The sequence below is a fragment of the Amblyraja radiata genome, chromosome 6, assembly GCF_010909765.2.
Source record: "Amblyraja radiata isolate CabotCenter1 chromosome 6, sAmbRad1.1.pri, whole genome shotgun sequence".
Taxonomy (NCBI): domain Eukaryota; kingdom Metazoa; phylum Chordata; class Chondrichthyes; order Rajiformes; family Rajidae; genus Amblyraja; species Amblyraja radiata.
The window spans coordinates 62,046,441-62,052,916 of NC_045961.1; the positions used below are offsets into that span (position 1 = coordinate 62,046,441).

General features: G+C 48.9%; 1 pseudogene; it reads right to left on the reverse strand.

Annotated features, from left to right (window-relative positions):
* Window positions 1-610: 610 nt before the first annotated feature.
* Window positions 611-3,635, reverse strand: LOC116974005 (annotated as a pseudogene).
* Window positions 3,636-6,476: the final 2,841 nt, after the last annotated feature.

The following is a 6,476-nucleotide window of genomic DNA, read 5'->3' on the forward strand; positions in this document are numbered from 1 at the left end:
AGAGTCTGCCATTAACATTCAAAGTTCTTGTCTATTCTGTAATAAAATTGGTCACACAATAAGGTGATGTCGACTGATCAAGCAGAAGGGGCATAAAGAAAAGATGGACATCTTAAAGGAGAAGGGAGTCTGCTTTGGATGTTTGCAGAAAGGACACATGGTCAAAGACTGCAAGAGTCGTATTACTTGTGATGTGTGCAAAACAAGATCATCCTGAATTACTTTATACTGAACAGAAGAATACAGAGAAGAAGCCGAAGCATACAGAACAGAAGGAGAAGCCAACTGTGAGTGATGCTGTTACCTCGCCTCAGATAAGTGCGCATTTTGGGTCCGGTGAAGAAACCTGTATTTTCTCCATCTTACCAGTACAGGTAAAGAGTCGCACGGGTGACACAGTATTGCAAACATATGGATTTTTGGAACATGGAAGTTCGGCTACCTTTTACACAGAAAGCTTGATTGAAAGGCTGAACATTACAGGACAAAAGAATAAGATTCTCTTGCGTACCACAAATGAAGAGATTGATACAAATACATCGATAGATGCTCCTGAACACATCATCAGTGATGTAACCTGGGGTCATTGGGTGTTTCGGGTCTTTCAACATCAGACACCCTCACCCAGGCGACCCAGCCGTGGTTGATCAGACCACGACTTGTGCTCAGGTGGCATTCGCTCCTCCCCATGGACCTCCTCTCCTGATTCAGAGCCATCTCGAGGCCTTCTCCGCTGCCTCTGTGGTGTTCTTGATGTCCTTTCTCCTCGCAACTCTGTTTATGCCCAGTGCAATCAAGGCTTTGTAGAGCGATTGCCCTGCAAAACCTCTGCAGCCAACCTCGATGGGCATACACCATGCCTTCCAGCCCTACTTGCGACAGTCTATGACCAGCTCTTCATACTTGGCCATCTTCCTCTCGTGGGCCTCCTCTGAACGGTCCTCCCACGGCACTGTCAGTTCCAACAAGACGATGTTTTTGGTCGCCTCTGAGACCAGGAGGTTATCAGGCCTCAGGGTGGTCGTGGCAATGTGCTGTGGGAACTTCAGCTGTTTCACCAGGTCTACGGAAAGCTGCCAGTCCTGTGCAGTCGCCAGGACTCCTGACTGATTCCTGGCTGCTGTGGTTCTTGGCAGCTGCACTCCGGCCTTCACGAAGGTGATCATCTGGGTGGTGTGGCGTTCTTGTCTGCAGCTGCTGATTCCCATGCTGATGGCTTCTGCAATGGGCTTAAGAACCTGGTCATGACGCCATGTGTACCAGCCCTGCCCAAGAGCCTTTGCGGGCAATCTGGAGATTCCGCTTTGCCCCAGATGAAGAGGTTCGATGGGCTGGGCAGGACATCATACACTGCCTGGACCAGGAACTTGATGCGCTGTGGTTCAGCCTGCCAGAGCTCAGTCCATGTGACTTTTCGGTCCATGCCTGCTCCCACCTTGTCCAGGCTCCCTGCTGCCTCAATCCAACTGCTCTGGTACATCTCTCCTCCTCCACCACTGCCCTCACTTCCTCCTGGACCAGCCTGCGCCTCTCCTTCCCCTTGGCCTTGTCAAACTGGGGAGATGGGAAGATTCCCAGGCCAGCTCTTCCCCGAGTCACTGCTCCCACCAGGACTCTGTGGCGTATCCGAGACTCTGCTTGCAGCATGGCTTCGCCGGCTCTCCACTTCCTCCCAGTTTTCACCTCCACCCCTGCTTGAGCCACCTTGGGGTCGCTGGAGTCCCTGTACAGCATCACCTCTCTGGCCCGAGTCACCTTAAACTCCTCCTCCAGGGACTTCAGGGGCAGCTGAAGCTTGGTGTTATTTTCGTAAAGGGCGATGCTGCTAAGGCTCCTGGGCAGTCCCAGCCACCTTCTGAGAAAGCTGCTGACTTTCCTCTCCAATCTCTCTATGATGGATATTGGGACTTCGTAGACAAGCAGTGGCCAGAGTATTCTTGGCAGGATACCATGCTGGTAAATCCATGCCTTGAACTTGGCGGGAAGCCCCGACCGGTCCACTGCTCTCAACCAACTCCCCTGCTCTTGACACGTTGCCTGGATTGATGCTGTATCCTTCAGGCTGCTGTTAAACACCTTGCCAAGACTCTTCACTGGCCTTTCGGAGACAGTTGGGATTGGTGTCCCTTCGATGTTGAAGCGGAACCTGTCCATGACTTTGCCCTTCTTCAGCACCAGTGACCTTGATTTTCCTGGCTTAAACTTCATCCTTGCCCATCCAATCAGCTTCTCCAACCTCTGCAGGATCCACCTGCCTCCTGGCACTGACTCAGTGGTGACAGTCATGTCGTCCATGAAGGCTCTGATTGGTGGTTGGCGCATTCCTGACTTGGTCCGAGGGCCCCGGCACTCTGGCTCAGCAGACTTGACGATCATGTTCATCGCCAAGGCAAAAAGGATCACAGAGATGGTACAGCCTGTGATGATCCCAACCTCCAGTCTGTGCCACTCTGATGTTACTGACCCTGATGAGACTCTCATGCTGAACTGGTTGTAAAAGTCCAGGATGAGATCTGGCACTTGGCCCGGCACATGATGCTTGGCCATGACTGTCTGGATCAGCTTGTGCGGGATGGAGCCGTAGGCGTTGGCCAGGTCAAGCCAGAGCATTGTCAGGTCTCCCTTGTTCTCCCTGGCTTCTCTGATGAGTTGGGTCACCACTCCAGTGTGCTCTAGACACCCCGGCACTCCAGATAAGCCTCCCTTTTGCACTGAGCTGCCGATGTAGCCATTGCTGGAGAGGAAGTTGGTCATCCGCCTCGCCACTATGCTGAAGAAAATCTTGCCTTCAACGCTTAGCAAGGAGATGATTCAGAACTGATCGATCTTCTTGGAATCTTCCTCCTTTGGGATCCAGACTCCTTCAGCAAATCGCCACTGCTGTACCACTTTTCCTCTCCTCCAGATGACTTTCAGGATCTTCCACAGCCGTTTCAATAACAAGGGGCAGTTCTTGTAGACCCTGTAGGGGACTCTGCTCAGGCCAGGGGCTGAGCCAGCTCTTGCTCTCTTCATAACGTCCTGGACCTCTTTCAGGAGTGGCTCTCTACTATCAAACTCCTTGATGGGTGGAGGTGGTTTTATCAGGATGTTGCACTAGCCCAGCTCCTGCTGCCTGACGGGGTCACTGTAGGTCGTCTGGATGTGCCGGTCGATCTCCTCCTTAGAGCAAGCCAAACTCCCACTGCGCTTCTGCCCGAGTAGTTGCTTGGTGAAGCTGGAGGGGTTGGCTATGAAGGATGCTCACTTCCTGGCTCTTTCCTTCCGGCGTCTTCGGTGCCACTCAGCTCTACGGAGGGTCATCAGCTTCTTCCTCAGGATGGTTTGCAGCTCAGCCAAGGGGGGACATTGCTCTTCGCTGGCCTCTTTATACTGCTTCTTGAGGGACTTCAGCTCCTGCCGGATCTTGTGGATCTTTGTTGCTCGTTGGTTCATGGTGAAAGGTGTTCTGGCCGGCTTCTTCTCCACTGCTCCAAACCTTTCCACAGCTAGGCTGATGATGATTGTCGTCATCGTCCTCAACCTTCGGTCCACATCTCCCTTCGCAGTTGCTTCTAGCACCTTGTCGACGTCCTCATCGAACTGATGCCAGACTGCCATCTTGCAGGCCTGTGGCCATTTGACTCAAACCTTCTCCGGAGAACTGTTCCGAGGGACTAGTTGGGCCACTTGGAGGCTTCGGGCTCTATGGGCTGATTCCGGGCCCGGCTCCTCCTGCGTCTCACCAGGTAAAATACCTGTGCGTTGTGACACTCCCTGTCCATCCAAACACTTCATCCAGGTCTGGTGAATCTTCAGGCCTCGGCTGTTCTTGCTAACCTTACCACATCTGCATTTGATACTCATAGTCGGTTGTCCTTTGCCATTAGTCGTTAACCTTTGATCCGTCAAATTGAGATGCTCATCCTCCCCCCCTCTCGGGCACCCCTGGGGGTATTTTTCCATGTGATTTTCTGTAGCGTGATTTGGGTCTCCTCCTCTCAGAGGATGCGGTTTGGGCTGCCAACCCGACCCGCCATCTTTGCCATCTTTCCGAGCTGTCCACTGTCTCTCCAGCCGTCACCACCCTATTCTTGGTTGGCAGCCAGTCTATTCCTGGTCGCCACTGGTTTCACCAGCACAGTGATTGATACAAATACATCGATAGATGTTCCTGAACACATCATCAGTGATGTAACCTGTAAGAGAAGTCTATATCTAGTCATCGTATCTCAGATTTGGAAATATTTTGTCTGGACAAAGACGATTTTCCACAACTATCTGATGTGTTTACACATAAGATCATGCCAGTTTCTCATCGAAACATTCCCAGGCAGGAAGACATGAAACAATGGGCTTATTTGAAGGATATCAAGATTCCTAAAATAGAATCTGTCATCGACCTACTCATCGGAACAAATGCTTCAAAGGTATTGAAACCTTGGGAGTTGTTCAACAGCCAAGGGAACGGACCATTTGCCGTGAAGACCCTACTTGGATGGGTCATCTATGGTCCCCTGTATAGAGACAACAAAAGCAGGGATAGGAATGGCTACCTTGCTGCTGCTATCAATTGAATATCTACTGTAAACTTAGAGGAGCTACTGGTCATGCAATACAATCATGACTTCAATGAAAGTACCAGCAAGGAATCAGAAGAAATATCCATAGAAGAGGTAAAGTTATTGGATATTATGAATCACTCACCAAAGATGATAGATGGACGCTATTGCCTAGACTTACCTTTCAAACAAGAAGCGTCAGTTTGCTGAATAACCGTTGCATTGCAGTGTAGCACATCCAGAGCCCGAAATGCAGGTTTGACAAGAATAAGACATTTCGTGATGAATATACATCTTTCCTCACAGGAATGATTGGCAATGGTTATTCTGAAATGGTACCAGTGGGCCAGCTGAATCTAAGTGATGGAGAGCTCTGGTATATCCCACACCATTGGGTGTATCACTCAAGGAAAGGAACCTTGAGGGTGGTCTTTGACTGTGGGGCAGTCTTCAAAGGAACATCACTTAACTGCCAACTGCTGCAGGGTCCAGACCTTACCAACTCACTCATTGGAGTTCTCATCAGATTCAGATAAGAACCGGTTGCTTTGATGGCTGATATTAAAGCAATGTTTCATCAAGTCAAAGTATCAGAAAAGCATATTGATTATTTGTGATTCCTGTGATGGCCTGAGGTGCTGCGCAGCAAGTTCTTGTTGAAGGTTCATCTCTTTGGAGCAGTGTCATCACCAAGTTGTGCAAACTTTGCATTAAGAAGGACTGCTTTTGACAACAAAGCTTATTTCCCAGCAGATGTGACAAACACAGTAAAGAACAACTTCTATGTGGATGATTGTTTAAAGTCCATGTCTTCGGAACAGGAAGCAATTCAAATGGCAGCACACCTGACTTCCCTCTGCCAAAAGGGAGGATTCATGCTGTCAAAGTGGATCAGTAACAGCCGTGCTGTATTGGCATCCATTTCACAAGAAAGCAGAGCCAAGGAGACCAATGAGTTGGATTTGAACAAAGACAATCTGCCTATGGAAAAAGCACTGGGATTGCACTGGTGTGTTGAAACAGATCTGTTCAAGTTCAGAATTGTGGTACAAGAACGACCATATATCCGATGGAGCAACTTGTCCGTGTTTGGCTCTATATACGACCCTTTGGGATTTCTAGCACCATTTACTCTGCCAGTCAAGCTGATTATGCCGGAGCTCTGCAAAGAAAAACTCGAATGGGATGAGAGCATAACGCAAACCTTTTCTCAGCGATGGACAGAATGGTTAGCAGATCGCAACAAGATATCGGAATTCAAAGTGGACTGGTACATGAAGCCTGCTAACTTTGGTCAAATCTGATATGCACAGCTGCACCACGTTTCAGACGCAAGCACAATTGGTTACGGTACTCTTTCATATCTGAGACTGGAAGACGATAACAAAGAAGTACATGTTGTATTCATAATGGGAAAAGCCAGAGTGGCACCACTGAAGGAAATGATGATTCCCAGAATGGAGCTTACAGCTGCAGTTCTAGCTGTCAGAGTTGACATAATGCTGCAAAAGGAATTACAGCTTCAGCTGGAGAAATCCATCTTCTGGACTGATAGCACAACAGTGCTTAAGTACATCAACAACAAAAACAAACACTTTCAAACATTTGTAGCAAACAGAATCTCTTTTGTAAGGGATGCTACTAATATATCACATTGAAGATACGTTGGCACAAAGGAAAATCCTGCGGGTGAAGCCTCTAGAGGACTTACAGCAGCGTTTCTTAAGTAATAAGAGATGGATCAAGTGACCAGAATTTAAGCCAGACAGAGAATGGCCAAGGCTTAACCTGGAATCTGAACTCTCTGCTAATGATCCGGAAATCAAGCAAGACATCACAGTGTACGCCATTGTCAAGGATCTATTGAACTCAACAAACTATTTAATTTTACTTCGGAGTCACGTGAGTGACTACGTGAAGAAGGCCGTCATCCCA